The 21,967-nt window shown below is 39.5% G+C and overlaps 1 protein-coding gene across 5 annotated transcripts in view; it reads right to left on the bottom strand.

Annotated features, from left to right (window-relative positions):
• The window catches only part of ADGRF5 (adhesion G protein-coupled receptor F5), a 122,410-nt gene that overhangs the window by 71,243 nt on the left and 29,200 nt on the right, over positions 1-21,967 (bottom strand). For 4 of the 5 annotated variants that reach the window (XM_056125950.1, XM_056125948.1, XM_056125951.1 and 1 more), the window contains exon 1: positions 10,098-10,331. The exons of the other annotated variant lie outside the window; for it this stretch is intronic. The gene's annotated coding sequence lies outside the window, so the exon portion shown is untranslated. Of the gene's footprint in view, positions 1-10,097; positions 10,332-21,967 lie in introns of those variants that run through there. 5 annotated transcript variants of the gene reach the window in all.

The following is a 21,967-nucleotide window of genomic DNA, read 5'->3' as shown; positions in this document are numbered from 1 at the left end:
CTAGAGTTACGATCCCAGCTCCCCACTCATAACTCTGGACAGGACACTTAATTCCAATGAACCTCAGTTTCTTGAGCACTGCCACTTGTGGACCCAAAACAGTATGCACGCGCGTGCCCCCTCCTCCCCACACAAATAATCGTCAGTGGTGATGATTATGATGATAATTACAGAGTCCTCTCATTTGTTGGGTGCTTACCATGTTTCGGGTGTTGAGTTTTCTCCTTAGATTATGTCATTTAACTCTGTCTACAATCCCATCATACTACTAAATCATCTCTATTTTTCTGATAACAAAATGGAGTTTTTAAAAGTAAGAGTAACTCACCAAGGCCACAAAGATACTATATTATTGTGGCAAAATTATAAATAAAACAATCAATTTCACTGGGGAAAACGATGCCACTTCAGTTAAAAGATATTCTGGGTAGAATAGCAACCTGCATAAGTGGAAGACTGTCTCAGTATTAACTTTTATCCAGGGAACTGAAAACATGAATTCTAACCTTACCTTGCCATTAATTGACTTTCCAGTCTGGAGCAAGTCACTTCACCTCTTATCAGCACGAGAGGAAATTGTAGGGAGAGGAGGGGAAGGGTTTTTGGTGAAAAGAAGATCCTCTGCAAAGGCCTCAAGGCAGAAAATGACAGCTTTTTAAAAGGTCCAAGGGCCTAGTCAGAACCCAAGGAAAAATTAGTACATGGGTATGAGATAAAACTGGTGCAGTGAGCAGGTGTGAGGACAGGCAGTCCTTGTCTTTATAACCGTAAGAGTGAGTAAAATTTAAGAAGACGGTACAAAGAGTAGAGAAGATGTAGGAACAAATTATGCCTACATGATTCCAATGCTCAAAAATCTAGTCAACGAAGATGATCAACTGGGAATGAGAAACAGAGACAAGGAGGAATTGCAGAGAGTTCTGGAAATGTCAGGTTGCAAGCAGCAGTGTGGTCGTGTCCAACCATGCAGAAAAGGCCATTAAAGTGGAGGATCAGATTGTCCATTGGGTAGAGACCGGATGTGTTTCAAGCAAAGTGGATCTCACTGGAGTGATGGGAAGGAAATCTTATGGGAAAAGGTTCAGAGAATGAGGGAGGTAAGGACTTAAGAGATGGTGAGTTGTAAAACTCAGGAAGTTTGGTTACAAAGTTCAGGAAGAGAGTCTTCCCATATGTAAATTGCTTAGCTTTTATGTTCCACACAAGTGAGTGATGTCATTTATATTCATGGCTTTCTTTTTGAGAAAAGAATTCATTGTGATGCGTGGGAGGATAATATCAAGGGAAGTCTTGCATCTTACTAAACATTGGCTTATGACTAACTAAATAGTCAACTTCTTTTATTCTTTTAAGGGTATCTTCCTTTGACCTCTTCCCCATGACCTGGAGGACAGACTATGCTCATTTTTAGAACACGGGTTTCTGATCCAAAGACTAGGTGAGAGATTGAAGATAGATGTGCACGTAATTTGATTCTACCACTAGAGAATAACTCAGCTCAGAGTTCCTTTGATGTTAGATGATGGATGCCAGCACTAGACCTTCAGGAGTTTGAGTGAAAATTTTACTGGGATTATTACTCTTTGCTTATCTTCATGAAATGTGAACTTGCAGTAGGGACAGACAACATCAATAAACTACCCCCTGAATTGTAGTGATGCAAATTACAAGTCCTTGAGTACAACTTTAAGAGTCTGCCTTTACAGATATATATATATTTTTGACTGCAGAGGTGATAAGACCTATCTTAGCTGGCCTTACTTAATTAGATGACTCATCTTTTGCTCATGCAGAACTAAAAGCTAAATATTTATTTAACAGAAATGCAAAACACAATGCCAATTAAAGGACTGCCTTGAAATTTTTTTCCTATTTAATTTTCTTTTCCTTGGAATACAGTCCAGCAGCAACATTGTGTTGAGGTAGCTCCGTGATATCAGATTACAGAGGAACGTTTGTTTGTACACAATGGGGTCAAGTTTTCCAAAACACACTGCACATGTGTGCTGCTCAGATAACCTTTTATCTTTTTCCTTGTTGTAAATCACTGGTGGTTTTTAACCTTTAAGCACGAGATTGCCATCTTTATGAAAACATTCAGTTCCTAACTCTGTTCTTATCAACGCTATCTTGTTACTTTCATTTACCATGTGGAAGGGCTTCCCTAAGCCCAGGCAAAACAATGTTGGGGTGTATTCCAAATGCCATGGAGGGTAGCCCTGTATAGAGCATTGAATTATGTTAATAATAACAATAATGGACTGATTAGAGCAATCTCTGTTCGCTGGAGGAGCAGGGGTGTCTGGGCCACTTAGTGCTGGATTGTGTGTCAGTCTGTGGTAGGGCCTACAGGGTAGAACTGAGTGACTGAGGTAGCAGTAAATGAGGGAGAGTTTGGGAAGTTATTTAGAATGTGACTTACAATATTGCCCCATTATAATAATTGGCACCACCATCTTCTTTTTCTTTTCCTTTTGGCATAACTTCCTGGCACTAGAAATTGTTCTCCATATCTAGGGACATCTCTTATGTCTTCATTTTCTCTTCTGGGGATATTGTTTAAAAAGAATTGTGTGTGTGCCACTCAAATATTAACAATAATATTTTCCAGAAAATACAGCACCCAGAAATTTTCATATCAAGATTTTCTTGATCTGGACAGTCTAACTTTGCTTCCAACACACTTTAGAAAGTATTTTACAAAGAAAAAGCTAATTTTATTCTTCACAAGTTCTCATTTCTCCCTGATGTGTTTTTTTAATCACAATTTTATCAATCTATATTGGTTTATAATGCCGTATAAATGTCCTGCCTGATTTCTTGTTGATTTCTGATTCCATTTGAGCCCTGTTCTTTCTGTTCTGCTTTTTCCTCTTCTGGGTCTTCCTGCCCTGGTGTATGGATGGTTCAATCTTCTTCCTCCTGCTGCTTTTCTGTGGCTCTAACCCAGATCTTTCTTGAAATTTATCTTGATCCCTTTTTCTTAGGAGTTTGTTGTCCTCCATAATTTTAATTATAAATTGCATTTTCAAAACTTAATTTCCACCCTGATATTTTTGTTTAATATTAGGAATGTCTCCTCAACTCTACAGTTCCCACTTAGGACTATATTCAGCTCATTCAAAACTTAATGTGCCTTTCATCATTCTCACACTACTGTCTCAACACAACTCTTCTCAGATTTGCAACTAAACTGTTGGCTTTTGTTTCCACTTTCCCAGGCTAACAGATGCATTGTTATTAATAGACAAAAGAATTGGGAGCAGTTGTAGTAGTAGCAACTCATGTTAAAACAGTTTTTCCTTGGCTATTCCATTGTTTTAGACATTATCACTCACACTTGGATGATGACAGTAATCTTAATGGGTTCCCTCCTTCCTTTCATCTCTATCAAATAGTTGATGCAGTGTTAAACTGATTAATTTGCCCAGAATACCATTTTTCATAGATTCCTTCTAGGCCACATTTAAGTGCGTAAAATATTGTTAAATGCCTGGAGAATACTCGAGGCTAATTACTAGGGAAGCATGATTGTCAAAAACTCATGTAAACCTAGCTCTGTCACATTTTTCATTCATAATACTTTGATACTACACTTGATCTTAGTCAAAAGGCCAAGAAGCAAGGACTGGAGTGATTTCACAGCAGTTAGTGTGTTTGCCTTGCATGCGGCCAACCTGGGTTCAATTCCTCCGTCCCTCTCAAGAGCCCAGCAAGCTACCAAGAGTATCCCGCCTCCCTGGCAAGCTCCCGGTGAAATATTCACTATGCCGAAAATAGTAACAACAAGTCTCACAATGGAGATATTATTGGTGCCCACTCGAGCAAATCTTGGTTGAATGAATATGACCTCTTAGTTTCTTTTCATACTATTCTTGTCAACTAAAATGCTCCATTTCTCCTTTCTGAGTTTGACTTATCATATCAGGTCTCATTTATTCTCTTAGTAACACTCGTTTTCCTTTATCAAGCCCTTTCAAAAACATATTTGCTTTTTGGCTACAGTGGCAATGCTCGGGCTTACTCCCATCTATCTCTTCACTCAGGAATGACTCCTGGTGGGGCTCAGGGAACCATATGGGATTTTGGGGATCAACCCGAGTAAGCCTCATGCAAGGCAAGTGTCCTACTAGCTATACTATTACTCTGGCACCTCATTTGTCAAGCTTGTATAGTGTTTCAGACATTAGGCTAAAATATTACATTCACCAGATTTATTTAAAACCACAAATCACATAGTTTTTAAAATTGTCATTATTCCCATTATACTGATAAGAAACTGATGTTTTTTTTTTCTTTTTTTTTCTTTTTTGGGTCACACCAGTGATGGACAGAGGTTATTCCTGGCTCTGCATTCAGAAATTACTCCTAGCGGTGCTGGGGGCCAGATGGGATGCTGGGAATCGAACCCAGCATGAGTGGACAATTCTTATTGACTACTTAAACTACTGTTTGATAAGTGGTACACACTTAATAAAGATTACATCATTAATGAGGTGTCCAGTGCCTGTGCTTGCCTCTCATGAAGAATGCCCTGTAGCACTGTAGCACTGTCCTCCCATTGTTCATCGATTTACTCAAGCAGGCACCAGTAATGTCTCCATTGTGAGACCTGTTGTTACTGTTTTTGGCATATCGAATATGCCATGGGGAGCTTGCCAGGTGGGCGGGATACTCTCGGTAGCTCGCCAGGCTCTCCGAGAGAGAGATGGAGGAATCAAACCCGGGTCAGCCGCGTGTAAGGCAAACGCCCTACCCGCTGTGCTATCTCTTCAGTCCTCAAGAAGAATAAGTTAATTAAAAGAAAGTATGCTCTGATCTTTGATTCCACTACACTTATCAAATCTCCCCAGCATAGGTACCCCCACCGAGTTGGGATTTTATAGACTTCTCATTTGTAATTATATTCTAGCAAACTGGCAAAATTCAATTTAATGAGCACGACCAGAAACCGATGATGTAAACTGCAATGCAAACTGTTATTTGGTGAGCTGGCAAATAACACCTGAATTTACAGTATACTTGAAGATAATACATTACTTAATTCAACAGGCTTTTCTGTGGCACCTACCCTAGGCCCAAATTTGTAGGTACTGGGAAAACTAAGATAAACTGAAAGGACTCCTCTTGCACAGATATGGATATGCAGAGTATTCTCTGTAAAGGAGCTAGACATTACACCAAAGACTAATAATAAATCACTACTGCCTTGCAATTGAGCTCCACATGGATGTTAATCTGCCGAAAATTTTAGGTACATCAGGTTTTTATGGCCGAAAACTCTGGGCTTTCTTGGAGTCTGGAAGACCAAGCAGCCACACCCACACCCCTCTACTGCTTCCCTGCAAGCCCATCTACCCGATCCCTTTCACAGACTCATAAGTAAGTCTCAAAAAGATCAACTAGTTGCAAAAATTTCTTGCATACACCAGTCCAGGCTGAGATCATCTGGGTGAACTTGGGAGGGGGTTGGGCGTGGGCCAAATTTCTACCCTACCAAAGATGAAGCACCCACATTTTCAGTCAACTCACGTCCCAATAGCTGCCACGATGCTTTTGGCTGGATTTCACAGCCTCACAAATGAACTCCATGGAGGTGCTAATCTGTTGAAAAATTCATGTTTTTATGGCTGAAAAGTCTAGACTTTCATGGAGTCTGGGTGGGTGACCTCCCCACCCCACACCTCCCCGTACTTCCAGAAACCCTGGCAGCCACACCCATGTTCCACCACTGCCTCCATGTGAGTTCACTGCCCAGTTAAATAATCTGGATTTTCCTAGAGCACTCAACATCTCCAAAGTCTACAATATTAACATCCCGGTAAGAGCACATCAGATTGAATGGGGATGTAACATAGAAGCCAAATAAGTTTGATTAACAAAAGCATTAACACAAAAGGCTTAATGAGCTGCAACATTTTAGCAAACCCCCAGATAGGGACTTAAGTCCACATGGTGAGATAGTATTTTCACAAATCTTCTTTAACTGAAGTACTTTTTGATCATTCCATTAATCATTTCGCGGTTACATGCAATACAAAATAAATTATTAAGGGCAGCAACAAGTTAGCAAACCCTCAGATAAGGACTTAGTTCCACATGGTGAGATAGAACAAGTTTCACAAATTTTCTTTTACTGAAGTAGTTTTTGATCACTTTATTAACCATTTTGTAGTTACATGCAATATAAAATAAATTACTGAGGACATGTTTTGAAAGCAGACTTAAGGAATGATTGGGAAAATGGAGACAATGGTGGCGAGAAAGTGATATTGGTGATGGGATTAGTGTTGGAATATTGAATGTCTGTAACAAACCATCATGAAAAAAGTAGAGGGCTATGCTAAGAATAAATTAGTCTTGGACAAGGGATGTAGCTCAGTGACAGAGCACTTGCTTTGAATATGCAAGGCCCTGAGTTTTAATCTCCAGCAGAGCAAGAAGAAGGAAGGAGAGGAGGAGAAGGTGAAAGATGGAAGAGAAGGAAAAAGTGATAGAAGAGAAGGGGAAGAATGTGAAGGAAGAGAGGAAGGAGGAGAAAAGAAGAGGAATTTGTCTGATTTTTCTCCTTTTTCTTGGGATTGGGACACAACACATAAAAGTGGCCTTGAATAAAATGTCTGACCCCACAATCATTTGGCACTAGAAGAACACATCCTGTTTACCTAGAACATTTCATCTGATTTTGTAAATTGCAAGTACTAGGGAGCCAGTTTATCTGGAGTGAAGTCAGTGGGGTTTTACTAATTAAAATTCAAAAGGAACTGCTATTTTCAGGAGATCTGGAAAACTCTTCAATCTTATGTGCAGATGCAAGGTGGGTCATTCCTCTCAAAAATAGCCAGAATCCTAATGCACGATGCACGTGGCTGTTGGCACTTCTAGTCCCAACTTCTAAGCTACACAAAATACTTCTTAATTGGTCTACTTCTCAGTTTCTTCATTTATCTATTATAGTAGCAGATAAGCGCTTCTCACTCTCCTGCACAATAGAAACACATCCAGCAATGACGTGCCTCAGTCTCTGTCCTAGAGATTCTTACTTATTTGATCTAGGGAAGTCTCTGGGAATTATTTGTTCTGGTTAAATTTCTGGGGTTAGGGTGTCAGACAGCAAGTACTACAATTTATTAAAATCTAGACCAAGTAGTAACTTGAAATATATATATAGGTATATATATATAGATAGATAGATAGATAGATAGATAGATAGATAGATAGATAGATATCTGCCATGTTCTACAAAACCTGTAGAATCCAGCCAATCACTTTAACCCTCTATGTCACATGCCTTTAATCCTCACAATAGCACTGTAACACTGTCCTCCTATTGTTCATTAATTTGCTCAAGCGTGCACCAGTAACGTCTCCATTGTGAGACTTGTTGTTACTGTTTTTGGCATATCGAATATGCCACGGGGAGCTTACCATGCTCTGCCGTGCGGGCGGGATATTCTCAGTAGCTTGCTGGGCTCTCCGAGAGGGAGGGAGGAATCGAACCCGGGTCAGCCACGTGCAAGGCAAATACCCTACATGCTGTGCTATCGCTCCAGCCCATCCTCACAGGAACTGCAATGATAGTACAGTGGGTAGAGCATTTGCCTTGCACACGGCTGACTGGGGTTCAATTCCCAGCATCCCATAAGGTCACCTGAGCACCGCCAGGAGTATTTCCTGAATTCAAAGCTAGGAGTAAACCCTGCGCATCGCTGGGTGTGACCCAAAATAGAAAGGAAGAAAGAAAGAAAGAAAGAAAGAAAGAAAGAAAGAAAGAAAGAAAGAACTTCTAAAGCTATATTTTGTATTTCTTATAATTGTTGAATCTCTGACATGTTGAAAGCAGAGTATGTCTCTGTTATGAGAAGTTAACAACATGCAGTAGGTGAAATAGCTAATTGGACGAGGAGATGAAATCAAGGCAGGGAAACAAAACAGAATGATCAGCAAAACATCATGGTACATCCAAAACCAGCAGGGCCAAGTACCTTTCTAGTTTGGTGTCGAAACAGATTGAAAAACAGCAAGAATATGTATCAAATTGTGATTATTTTGGTATTTTACATTGCTCTTTTATTTTAACTTCTTTCCAAATTTCTTCTTACAAGTCTACAATGACCTGTTTATAGTGATTTATTATTCACTTATTTCCTAACAGGTATAGAGGAAAAACTAAAATGTTCCATTTTTAAAGAAGACTGAAAGTGATAGAAAGGGAACCTATCATTGAAATCATTTAAGTACAAAGGGAATCCATCCTACCCCACCTGTTTTTGTTCTAATATTCTGTTTTATTCTCTTTTATTTTTAGAACATTACCATCTTTGATATCTTTTCAGAAAGAGTCTCAAACCGCCAGTTAGAAAACAGATTTGAGAGCAGGAAAGATAGTCCAGCGGGTAAGACACTTGCCCTGCAGGTGGCCAACTCTTCTCTGCATCCTGTATGGTTCCCTGAGCCTACCCGGAGTGATTCCAGAGTGCAGAGCCAGGAGTAGCCCCTGAGCACTGCTGGGAGTGGCCCAAAAATCAAAAGTAAAAAAAAAAAAAAAAAAAAGAACACAGATTTGGATCTATGTAAAGTTTATTTTTATATTATTAATTGCCAAAGCCCAAACATAAAAATAATAAGTGTAAAAGTGACTAAAACTCAGACTTTCCTAAAAGTATTCAAAACTCAAACCCTAGTTCAGAAATACAGATTTTTAATACCTGAAACAAAAATTATAATAGTAAAAATGAGTAAAACGTTCTTGGACTTTTCTCAGTGGTAAAAGAACACTGTTCACACTCCCATATATCATGCTGTCTTTCTAGTGAGAGGAAGGCGTTATCAAGAACCAATTCGCAAACCTAACAATGAATTATTTGCTTTTATGCCCTGGCTTGGTCTAAGAGTTGGGAAGACAGAAAATAAATCATGAAAGTATTGATGGGTAACTGTAGGAAGCGGCTTGAAAAGAATAGGGCATAGGACTGGAAGAAGCAGGTAGAACTATTCTACTGTGTGAAATTACTGGATTTCTGAAATACAACAAATACCCAAAAAATGTATTATTTGTGTAACAAACATAAAAGACCAAAGGCATTATTATCCCATTATGAAAGAAAAACTTGACTGCTGTGAAACGGGGTGACCTGACAAAGTGGTGGAAAACAAATGATAAGCAAGTTAGACATCAGAGAACTTTTTCTCCCTTCTGGAATATGCAAGGCATTTTTCATCCCCAGCACCTGTCCTGCTTTGCCTTCCAACACTCTCTGCCCTCTTTTGCCCAGTCATGGGCTGAAGGTTGTAGTGGGCCCAATTCACATTTCAAAGATTGCCCTTTGTTCCCAGAACTTTCCTGGGCGTTGACAGCACCCTATGCCCCATCTGAGGCCCAAGACCCCCTTCTCTGGGGATTACACACGTGCAGCTTGGCTATTAGAATATAACAGCGCAAATTCATGGATGAACATCTTTATGCCACATCTTTGGGAGAGAAAGAGAGAGAGAGAGAGAGACAGAGAGAGAGAGACAGAGACAGAGACAGAGACACAAAGAGAGACAGAGACACACACAGAGAGAGGGAAAGAGAGAGACAGAAAGACAAAGACAGCAGAGACAGAAAATACAAAGACAGACACACAGAGTGAGCGAGAGAGAGAGAGAGAGAGACAGAGACAGAGAGACAGAGACATAAAGAGAGACAGAGACACAGAGAGAGAGAGAAAGAGAGAGACAGAAAGACAAAGACAGCAATGACAGAAAATACAAAGACACAGACACACAGAGCGAGTGAGCGAGAGAGAGAGAGAGAGAGAGAGAGAGAGAGAGATTCCTTTTTTCCTTTAGGGAAAACCCTAAACAAATACCAGCCAGTTGCCTGATATTCAATCTCCTTAAACACAGAAACTAACTTGACCAACTCCCCAAGGCACACAAAGGCTCTCGAACACCCATGGCTTCAACTTCCCCCAGACACATCTCCGAGACAGAAAAGAAAACCAAGCCGAGACTGATAACTGCAAGATGCCTTACAAGCGACACCACGGCTGAGGCGGACCTGTGGTCTCCCAGCAGAAGAACACAGACCACAGCAAGACAAAGCCTGTTACCTGGCCACAGCTGCTGTCTCTAGGCCGGCTCCTGCGCTGCTCAAATGCCGAAACACTCCCAGGTATCCTCTAGGAGGCCATGGGCCTGGCAGCCTCCTCACACCCAGCAAAGAGAGAGACAAGCAGGACTCATGGTGAGGGCTCAGGCAGCACTGGTGCTCCGCACCCCTAACTGCGCCTTCCCAGCTCTGGTCCTCACACGGCCTCCCCGCCTCCCAGAGCCTCACACGGCCATCCCGGAGGCCTGGCTCCAGTTAGAAAAACAAGAAGTGATTTCCTGGTCCTCTTCCCCGGATGGCGTGTGCTATTTCCCTCACGCCCATGGGAAGTCCTTCAGATCCTTCTTATCTGGAAACCTCTCCACTGAATGGCTGGACTTGTTTGACAATGCCTCTAGGTCTTCGCTTTCCTTTCTCTGTTGTAAAACTCAGGGAAAGAGAGAGAGAGAGAGAGAGAGAGAGAGAGAGAGAGAGAGAGAGAGAGAGAGAGAGAGAGAGAAAGAGAGAGAGAGAGAAAGAAAAAGAGAGAAAGAGAGAGAGAGAAAGAAAGAAAGAAAGAAAGAAAGAAAGAAAGAAAGAAAGGAAGGAAGAAAGAAAGAAGCTGAAGGGAACTAAAAATGGCTTCAAAAGAATGAGTCCTACAGATAGGATGCCTGGTTTTCTAGAGCTATATTACTTTGTGACTTCAGACTAAATAGAAAATTAAAACCATCAATGAGTTCCTTATATCTAGCAATGCCAAAGCATCAAAGATTGATAAACTCACCAAAGAATGAAAGACCTAAAGGAGTCATTTAGCCCTAGTCTGGACTTCATTTTATTTTCAGTTTTTGAGTTACACCTGGCAATATTCTGGGGTTACTCCTGGGTCTGAACTCGGTAATTACTCCTCGTGGTGCCCATAGGACCCTATCCGGTGCCAGGGATGGACATAGGGTCTGGAGCACGTAAGGCAAGCACCATCCCCATGTACGACTCTCCAGTCCCTCTAGTCGGGACTTTAGGGAGGAATATACTTAAAATGCTGCATGATGAAATATAATTTTCCTAGGTTCTAGGAAACCTATGAATATTTGTGTATCAACTATAAATTCAGTGACACAAAATAGCTCAATGACCCTGATATTTAAAGAGTATATCTGGCCACTGACAGCTTGCAGTTTTGTTGTTGAATTTTATTTGTTTTAGGGGGAGAGGTTAGGCCACACTCTGTAGTGTTGGGCTACAAAGGCAAGCACTTGAACCCCTGTACTGTGTCTCCCTGTACTGATCCCAGACTGATCAGTTTGAAGATAATCTATAGCCAGAGTTTTTGAGTTAGCCCTTAGCTAGTCATCCCCATTTACACATGAGAAAAACCAAAGCCTAAGGAGAAATAAGACACCCCCACAGCAGATGACAGATGGGGGAAAATGAATTATTATCCAATGGCTCACCAATTTTATTTATCCAATTATTATCATTTTTGGACCCAACCCCAGTTCTCAGGGTGTACCTCTGTTTCTGTGCTTAGGGATCACTCCAGACGGTACTTGGTGAACCCTAAGTTGTGACAGGGATATAAACCAAGGTCAGTCATAAGCAACACAGCACCTTACCCCCGGCACTATCATTCTGGCCCTGTGCTTAAGTTTCAGTGTTTGGAATGCTATTACTCTGAGACCTACACACAAAACATCTGATGAATGAAACCTGGCCTGAAGCCCAGTAATCTGCATTGAGAATTGGCGCAGTAGGTGAGTATAAGGCAGGGAATCCCCAGACTAAAAGCAGCATGGCCAAGTTGCCTGCATTTGAAGACATTCAAACTCTAGTCCCTAGCAATTTCTATTTATGTGACCTGGTAGCCTTATGGTCTCCACTGAAACTCTGTTTTATTTTGTGTGGAAGCAGATAGTAATATTGTTGAGCTTATGGGTTCTGGTAAGCCTGATTTGGAAGAACAACTTGAGAATTGTTTGATAGTATCTGGAGGCCTGGACTTGAATCCCTCCAGCTTATTCTTTCCACGTCCCTCTGTCTCCCTTTCTCCTGCTGAGGTAAGACTCTTAGATCAGAATCTAGCAGCAGTACACTGAAACTTCAGAGAAAATTAAGTGTTTTGGTGAAAAAAAGAAAAAGATGATCCTGGAAAATACTATTGTTCAACTTCTCGATCCTAATTTTCAAGTGTGTCCTAAAGCTCACTCCATGCAGTCACATCGAGATGTTGGAGATTGCTCATTTGCAGTTACTCTTCAATGCATCCTTGCTGCCATCCAGGGTCTCACTGGAAAAATCACCCAGCAAGACTGTCTGCTCAGGGAAAGCAGGCTGCTCCCTTAGACCGGAATGGGTGTGGGTGGGTGGGTGTAAGGATGGGAGGGTAGATTCTGATTGGTGCGTGGTGATCTCATTTTCTTTCCTGGATATTGGATGTGTGGCCAATTACAGACACATGTCAGTTCTAGATATCTTATGAGGGGAATAATGGTAAAGGTAAAAGGTAAAGGCCCTCCCGTTGATCGTCGATTTGCTCGAGCGGCCCAGTAACGTCTCCATTGGAGACTTTGTTGTTACTGTGTTTGGCATATCGAATACTCTCGGTAGCTTGCCGGGCTCTCCGAGAGGGGTGGAGGAATCGAACTCGGGTTGAAGTCTCTTATATTCTTATATTGGATTCTGTTCTAATAGGGCTTTCTGTTGTTTGCGGGTAAAAACCTCAATAGTAAAAGGAAATTTATTATAAAAATAATTCTATAGATTCTACATTAAAAACTGCTTTTTGGCTTTAGAAATATAGGGATACATAAAATACTACCCTTGACTTTAAAAATACAGGAATACCAAAACACTAAAAGTATAGAAAAACACATATACAAAGATAAATAACTTTAAGTCAAAATATACCAAAATATTATTAGCTTATGCTAAATATTAATGGTCTTAATTTTTAAGAAAAATGAAAAGGGATACTTGCAATTCTTTCTGACACTAACAATTTGTAATCTTAAATATAAGCGGTAGAAAAGAACTTGGGACTTTACCCAAAGCAGTCTTGGGGTGAATAGAGTGAATTTCATCAGTAGTAACTCAGTGGGGCTTTATCTCTTCAATGAACAGATAGATCTTAATGTGCCACTATTTTCTTATTAGAAAAAAGTGGCATATGTCACAACGTAAATGCAAATTGATTTAAATGCATGCAAAAATTCTTAGAAAAATACCTCATCTACATCTCTCTGTGTAAGAGTTAGTTATTGTTGTTTTTACAGTAAATAGATTTTTTGCTGTAATTATATTGCACATATATATCCATATTATCTGTTTTCTGCTATGTTCACCATAAGTTTCGTAGATATTGGTACTTTGAAGATGACTTTGAATTGTTTTTTGTCTCTATAAAAATGATCTTATATAGATGAAGGATACTGGTTGTGATAAGGAGGAAGGAGACAATGTAGTATGAAATAGAACACGATCAAGGTGCTAAAGAACACAAAAAGAACCTTGCAGACTGACAGCTTTGGAAAGTAACTGCAAGACAATACTCAATGTACACTGTACAGAGTGTAGCCTACTTTAGAAGAAAGAGAAACTTGCTTACCCGCTACTCCCAAAAGTCTAACAGTATGGAAATATTGTACCTCTAAAACACATAAACATTTGGGCTCTTGTAAACCTAAATACATACTGTTTGAAACTCTAAATTGGGTATAGTACAGCCAGTAGCATGCTGGCCTTGCATGGAGCTGTACCTAGGTTCTATCACTGGTACCACATGTCGTTCCCTTGAGCCTTGCCAGGAGCATATGCCCTGAGCATAGAACCAGGCAAGAGTAAGCTGAGTGACATTGAGTATGGCAACTAACTAACTAATTAAATAAATGAAATAGAGGATTAATAATGTCAGGCAACTCGAATTGGGTACAACTTGCCTTAAGAAATGTTGGCATGAGCTCCTGGGTCAAAACTTCCTTTCAAACCCTCTTCCTGCTTGTGTTGGGTTGTCAGGAGCAGTTGGCTTTTTGACATGAAATGGGCGTTGTCACGGTGACTGCCGTTTGGCTTTCCCTGAGGAGCAATTCCTCTCTCACCCACAGTCGGGTTTGTTGCTAGGAACACTCTGTGCTTGTCGCACTTACTTTGCAGTGAAAACAAAGACAAATATAAAATGGAACCACCATATGGTCTAAGCATGTGAGAGCAGGATTAACTGCTGGTGGTGAGGCTTTCCTGTGTTCCACGTTAACTGCAATTGACTTCTGAATTCTAAGATGTTGGAGTAGGTGACTAATTGAAGCTAAACCTTAACAGACTGCAATGATGCATCTGAAAGAGCTGTGTCACCATTTTATAATAGCATGAAGTATCTTTGTTTGTTTGTTTTGGGGGACACACTTGGCAATGCTCAGGCCTTACTCCTGGCTCTGCACTCAGGGATCACTCCTGGCTGGCTAGGGGGACAACATAGAGTGCCAGAGATAAGGCCCAGTTTGGTTGTGTGCAAGACAAGTGCAACCTACTGTACTATCTCTTTGGTCCCAATATGAATTTTCTTTCAGGACTCAAGGGTGACCTCCTTAGAGACAGAGCTATTTTCTCAGACATGAAAGTCAACACCAAATAAATGTGAATTTTGTAACATGTTCTGGTCTGTTTCACCTTTCTGTCCTCCCTTTTAAGCAATCTGACATTCAGTTTCCCTTCAAGTTATGGGGGTTATTTCTTTCAAGAACCCTGCTAGCTCAAACAGGCTGGATTAAGTGTCCTTTTTCATGATTAGTGGTAACCAGTATGTCTCTTTTGTTTTCTGCTTTTATTTATCCTGATTTTTACAATTGCCACATTGTAGTCAAATAATTTTTTCAAAGCACTGAGTGCAAGAATCAATATAGGTGGACTAGTCTTATTATTGCATACAAGGTCTTAGTTCAATGTTGACAGAATGTAGGTGATCAATAAAAGTGAGTACATTAAACTGTTCCTTCTTATTCCAGTCCTAGTTTCCTCATTCTTAACATATTGTCTCAATACTTACTTTATGATTCACTCAGACTTTCAAGCTCTCCTCTGCTGATACCCCCAGGATATTTCCTATAGTTTCATGGTTTATATTTTAATACCAATGACTCCCAAATGATGTCAGTTTTACAAGACTAAAAGGGCTCTCATGTTGGCTGTAAGCTGGGATCATTGGATGTTTGAGCGTAGGTGGATATCATATATCTTTGGCTTTATGAGAACCATTGTAGTTATAATCTGGCATAGAGATTATAAAAAATTTAAGATTATTTAAATTATAACAAATATAATTTTTATTTTATAATTTAAGAAATTAAAGATTATAAGCTTTCTTGCATAAAAACATACATATCATGGAACTCTTAGTTGAATTTCTGAAACATCTATAGAGGTGCTTATCATTCTTAAGGGGTTCTGAAATTTAGCATGTTCAAAATTAAATTCTCTTTTTTAAAAAGTTTTAAAATCTTTTAATGAATCACCTTGAGATACAGATACAGACAAAACTTTCATGTTTGAGTTTCAGTCATACAATGATGGAGTACCCATTCCTCCAACAGTGCCCATTCTCCACCACCAATGTTCTTAGTACCCCTCCCGCTACCCCCACCCTATCCCCCGCTCCCTGCCTCTGTGGCAGGCACAGTCTATTTTACTCTCTCTCTCTCCTTCAAAACTTAATTCTTGAACAAGCTAATCCATTGGTCTCTCATCATAGTAAAGAGCATCTCTATCTTTCCAATTTATCTATATCAAGTCATTTTTAGATTCCTCCTTAGCAAACTTTAATTTATAATCAAATCCTATTTTGTCTACTTTACTGTATATGTAATTGAGTGTTTATTCCCCCATCATACCTTTCCCTATTCTCATCCAAGCTATAGTTATGTCTTAAATAAATTATTATCATGATCAATAACTAGTCTCTATGCAAGGTGATAGCTAAAATGGTTCTCATAAAGCATAAGATAGGTGATATCCACCTACACTCAAACATCCAACGATCTCATCTCACAGCCAACAAGAAAGCTCTTTTAGTGACTTACAAAGCATACATCATTTATACCCTGCTTCCTCCACCTTTCCTTCCCTTAATTCCTCACCTACTTTTCTCCTCTTAGCTTGTATTATTTCTCCCATCCTGGCCTTCTTACAAAGCAGCCACAATTCATACACATCTTCCCATTCACTCTTCTCTCTGGACTACTCTTTGCTCAGAAATTCATGAACTTTACTTCATCACTTTCTTGCTTTTCCCAAACACAGATTTCTTGGCGAAGCCTTTGCTGATTACCGTATTTCACCATATTTCACGTCTCAGCTCTCCGATCCCCCCTCCATTAATTATTTATTTCTATATCACCCATCACTATTACTATACTATCACTGTCACTGTCCACCCATTGTTCATCGATTTTCTCGAGCGGGCCCAGTAACGTCTCCATCGTGAGACTTGTTGTTACTGTGTTTGGCATATCGAATACGTCACGGGGAGCTTGCCAGGCTTTGCCGTGCGGGCAAGATACTCTCGGTAGCTTGCCAGGCTCTCCGAGAGGGGCAGAAGAATCGAATTTGGGCCATGTTGGCTGTTTGCAAGGCAAATGCCCTTCCCACTGTGCTACCGCTCCAGCCCTTACTATACTATATTGTACTTATTTGCCTTATATTTGTATTGTATTGACTTTCCAGGTCATTAGTTATAAGTTCTCTGAGGGCATAGATGGCTGGTTGTCTGGCTCACTTAAGAAGGGTATTTGAAAAATATAATACATTAGCAAGTTTAAAGATTTCTTGGGTATACACAGCAGAATTATGTACAAAAGCATGTAATCATTCAACTTGCATAACACTCTTATTTTCATATTTTAGCAGAGAAAGCCCAGTTTGTATTTATTTTATTTACAACCAGAGGGTTGATAATCCCTTTGACCCAATGTAACCAAAGATTGACTTTCTCTTGGTGTTTCTATATCAAGGCCAGGAAAATTCCCCATTGGCACTGTCACTGTCCTCCCGCTGTTCATCGATTTTCTTGAGTGGGCCAAGTAACGTCTCCATTGTGACAATTGTTACTGTGTTTGGCATATCAAATATGTCATGGGTAGCTTGCCAGGCTTTGCCATGCAGGCAAGATGTTCTCGGTAGCTTGCTAGGCTCTCGAAGAGGGGCGGAAGAATTGAACTCGGGTGGGCCATGTTGGCGGCTTGCAAGGCAAATGCCCTACCCGCTGTGCTATCGCTCCCGCCCCCCATTGGCACTAACCTGTCTTTATGCGAGGAAAAAACCGACAAATAACTGGAGAATCTTAATGTATACATTTGTCTCATTCTTATCTGATGTGTGTATCTTAATATACAGAGTCTCTAATAATTGGGAGTTTGTCATATTTGTTCTTAGCAATGTCCTCTCAGGTTTTATTTTCACTTGCTCTTACTTAACCCATTCTACCAATGGACAGAATTATTACTCTTCCTTTGTCTACATAATTTCTGATACATTGTGTGTGTGTGTGTGTGTGTGTGTGTGTGTGTGTAAGACACTAAAGCGTCCATCATTTGAATCAATTATAGACTAATTCCATTCTATCTTCTTCTTTAGGCTTCCAGTGATATCCCAGTCGCTATCAAAAATGTAAAATACCTGCAGAATCTAAAACACCTCGAGGTGGAGCTTTATTTTGGATTTCACTCCCACCCAATACTAATCTTCCTGCTCATTCCTGGAAGACAGATGGATAGCATATTGGGGAAATAGAGGCAAACTTAGGACTCTGCAAAGGTATGACTAACAGCCCTCTCTTGACTTTTGTTGACTTTCCCTTGGGGATGGTTGACTATCAATGGCTTTTTTTTGCAATTCTATCTTCAGTTCTTATAGATTACCGACTTTATAGGATTCATAAATCAGGAAATATGATGTCAGTAGTGTGCTCATAGCATGATATATGTCACCCACATGTTTCAGTCATTAGGCATATGATGTTAGAGTTATTTATTGATTGATGACATTAGAATTTAGATCTTTCATCTTCCTACTTAGTACTCTTAAAGTTATACCTGCCCCATTCTAATATTATTAAGTTATCGTCTCCTTTTCCTTATGAATTGAATCATGATTTCTGTGTGGAGAAAGAGACAATGTTAAATGTGGTTAAACTTGTAGACTTTTATTTATGGTGCTTGCTTTATAGTTCAATTGGTACCAAAGATGATGCTCTAAATTAATGGGTCCAATTTTTCCAGTGTTTATGTTTTTTATAGAAGAATACTAAATGATTTTAAGATCAGAAACAGCTGAACTAAGAGTGCAGTGAACGGCATATTGATAGTCTGAAAAATATGATGTCATGTAACATGAGTAGAGGTGCTATTAGCTATGGCAGGATTTGAGAAGCAACGGCAAAAGTTATGTCTACATTTCCTTAATATCTAAAACTACAGCTAGATACAAACTACTTTAAGTGATGGAACAGCTGTTACTCTGACTCAAATGTTCTTGAAATATTGACATATCATCCATTTTCAACAGATTGTAGATAAACTAAAAATATAGTTTAATTTGTCAAGGGGATTTAATATTAAAAAGAGGAAATGGAATGAGAGGAAAGAAAGATTAGAGAGAATTATGCAGAGGACATGGCTATTTCAGAGAGAAGCCATGTGTCTGAGAACAGATAACTTAGTCATTAAAATCTAACTGATAATTATTGTTAATTGTTGGTGGAATTATTACAATCACATAAATTTATAATTCTATCTTTGTCATTCACTCTTTCATTCCTCAGAAATCACCATTTTCATTTGCTTTCATAACTCTTAGCTTTGGCACCATTTCATTGAGAAAGCAATCAACAAAAGGGGGATTAATCATTTCCTCTATATTTGACACACATTTTCAACCTTCATATCTTTGTATCACTTTTTAGTGTTCTATCTGGTTTTGATAAATGATGTACTCCTACTCTCATAATGCCTGGTTCTTTGTCTTCTTTTCTCAGGGTTCTGTTTCCTCTTACTTCCTCACCACTGGATCTGATCCATCAGCATACACATATGCTCTAGACTGTCTGTCTGTCTGTCTGTTTCTCTCTCTTTCTCTCTCTCTCCACCCTTTCCCCATTTATACCAGGTTTTTAAAGCATTAAAAGGTAAAGGTAAAGGTAAAGGTAAAGGCCCTCCCGTTGATCGTCGATTTGCTCGAGTGGGCCCAGTAACGTCTCCATTGGAGACTTTGTTGTTACTGTGTTTGGCATATCAAATACTCTCGGTAGCTTGCCGGGCTCTCCGAGAGGGGCAGGGGCGGAGGAATCGAACTCGGGTCGGCCATGTTGGCCTCTTGTAAGGCGAACGCCCTACTGCTGTGCTATCACTCCTCTCTACTCATATCTTCCACATCAAACTTTGGCCTTATTGCCAAAGTATAAATTTTTCTTTTATTTACTAACCCCTCTTCCTTTGTCCCATAATTGATTAGGTCAGTTTTCCTCCCTTATCTAGCACTGAGAACAGATCCCATGGTGTTGCCATAGCTTTCATGTTTTCAGAATCAATATTACCTTTGCTGTTCTCATCTTTCGACTTTGCAACACCATTTGAGAATTGGCCACTCCCTCTTTCTTGAGACCCCATGTTCAGACTTCTATAGCATGTTACCCTGTTCGTTCCTCTTTGGTAGTCTTTATTTCTTCTACCAGAACTCAAAAAAAAATGGGACATGACCTCCTTGATCCAGGGTCCCACTGTCTCTTTGCATCTCTGCTTTTGTCTGATGACCTCAACTGATGCCTGAGTACAAAGAACATTTATGAATAAGAGCAAAATAAGAACGTATTTGAACATAAGAACAGGGAAAGGGTTTAACACCTCACTGCCCCTGACTGAAATAACTATTCAAATAGGTTTTTAAGTTGGATATTTTATGTCTTGTACCCTGTGAACAGTGGGTAGGGCATTTGCCTTGAACACAGTGAACCTGAGTTCGATTCCTCTGCCCCTCTCGGAGAGCCCAGCAAGCTACTGACAGTATCTCGCCCACAGGGCAAAGCCTGGCAAGCTACCCGTGACATATTCAATATGCTAAAATCAGTAGCAAGTCTCACAACTTGTTGTGAGATGTTACTGGTGCCTGCTTGAGCAAATCAATGAACAATGGGAGAACAGTGCTACAGTGCTACCTCTGTGACCATTTTATGAACTCTATGACTCCTTATAATAATGCATCTAAAAACATAACATACAGAACCAGTTATCAAGTAGAAGGGGTAGAGATAGGGGCAGAGAGAGCAGATTAGAAGACATAAAAACAGTGGAGGGGGGGTCATGGACACTTCGGTGTGCAGTAAATAGTAGGTTTGTACATTGATACCATAACTATTGTAATCTTATAAAATATAATAAAATAATTTAGCAGCATGTGAAACAAGTACTCCATACTTTCTTTGACCTAATATGATACATTAGAAATAATGATGATAATTATGTAATATGAAGCTTTGCAGTACAGTGATGTGATATAAACATACATCATTTCTATTGCTTTTCAAGTCTGTTTTCTCCCTTCAATGTGTAACTTGTCTCTATCCCTGCTTGCTTTTCCACTCTAGAGAAACTCACGCTTTCTTTCTCTCTTTCTACTCATATCATTCTAAATAAGTTTCATTCTATCAAACTATCTTGCTTCACAAAAAAGAAATAAAGTTAAAAGTAAAATATAATACATTTTAATGTATAACATAAAAATGTCAAAATTACATAGGAAAATCATTTTCTTAAAATATAGTTATTGGAACTAAAACATGAAGAGAGTTAGTGATGCATTTACTTCTTTATCAACCTATTTAATGTAAATATTTAATGAGGCATGTTTAATAAATATAACATGGTTGGGGGGGTTATTATGTGCTCACAGACTACTCCTTGGTTTATTCTAGAGGTCTTTCCCAGAAGTGCTTGGGCTATAATGCACTGAGCAAAATAGTCGGCAGCATGTGAAACAAGTCCTCCATGCATTCTTTGATCTAATATGATACATTAGAAATAATGATGATAATTATGTAATATGAAGCTTTACAGTACAGTGATGTGATATAAACAGACATCACTTCTATTGCTTACAAAACCATAGATATCTTTGTCAAACCCCAGATATCTTTGTCAGGGAGTGAAAATAATTTCTGAAGTAGAATTCAAAATTCTAAGTGCATGACAAACGCTCAATAAATTTTCCACCACTTGTTCTATAAAGAACTTTTATGGGTCAATACCACTTCCTATAAAGCAGAAGAAACCATGCCCAAGGTAAAAAGAGTCACATCTAAGACGACATCACACCTCTCACCGTCGCTCTTCTGTGGCTCCTGCTTTCTGTCTCATAGTTATGTTAGCCTCTGACACTGCTCTCAAATTCTTCAGCATAATGATGTATTCTTTGTCAAATGCCGTTTCAAGACTATGTATTTTGTCAGACAATGACAACATCTGTTTGAGAAAGACTAGCTGACGCCTGTGTCTATGAAGTACAACAATGGCCCTGAAATTCAATCCAAGAAAGGGCCTAAAATAGTTGAGGGTATCAGTGGTAAGTATAAAAACATGAAACAAATGAAAATTAATGAAATGTTTAAGTTCAACTCCTTGGGGAGAATAAAAACTGCGTCATGTAATAGCACGGAGACGTGGAATGCTGAAAAATGGCAGTTGGTTAGCTTGGGGGAAACCTAAATATTTCCTAGTTAGCAAAAATCTTGTTAGACTAAGAACACTATTTTTCATGTTTTCCCTTAGTGAATTACTTTAAAAGAAAAGGTAAGGAAGTCTAATTTCTGAAGAAAATGCATAGGGGGCAGGAGCGATAATACAGCAGATAGGG

The sequence above is a fragment of the Sorex fumeus genome, unplaced genomic scaffold, assembly GCF_029834395.1.
Source record: "Sorex fumeus unplaced genomic scaffold, SorFum_2.1 ptg000061l, whole genome shotgun sequence".
Lineage (NCBI taxonomy): Eukaryota > Metazoa > Chordata > Mammalia > Eulipotyphla > Soricidae > Sorex > Sorex fumeus.
This window is presented reverse-complemented; position numbering and strand designations above follow the sequence as displayed.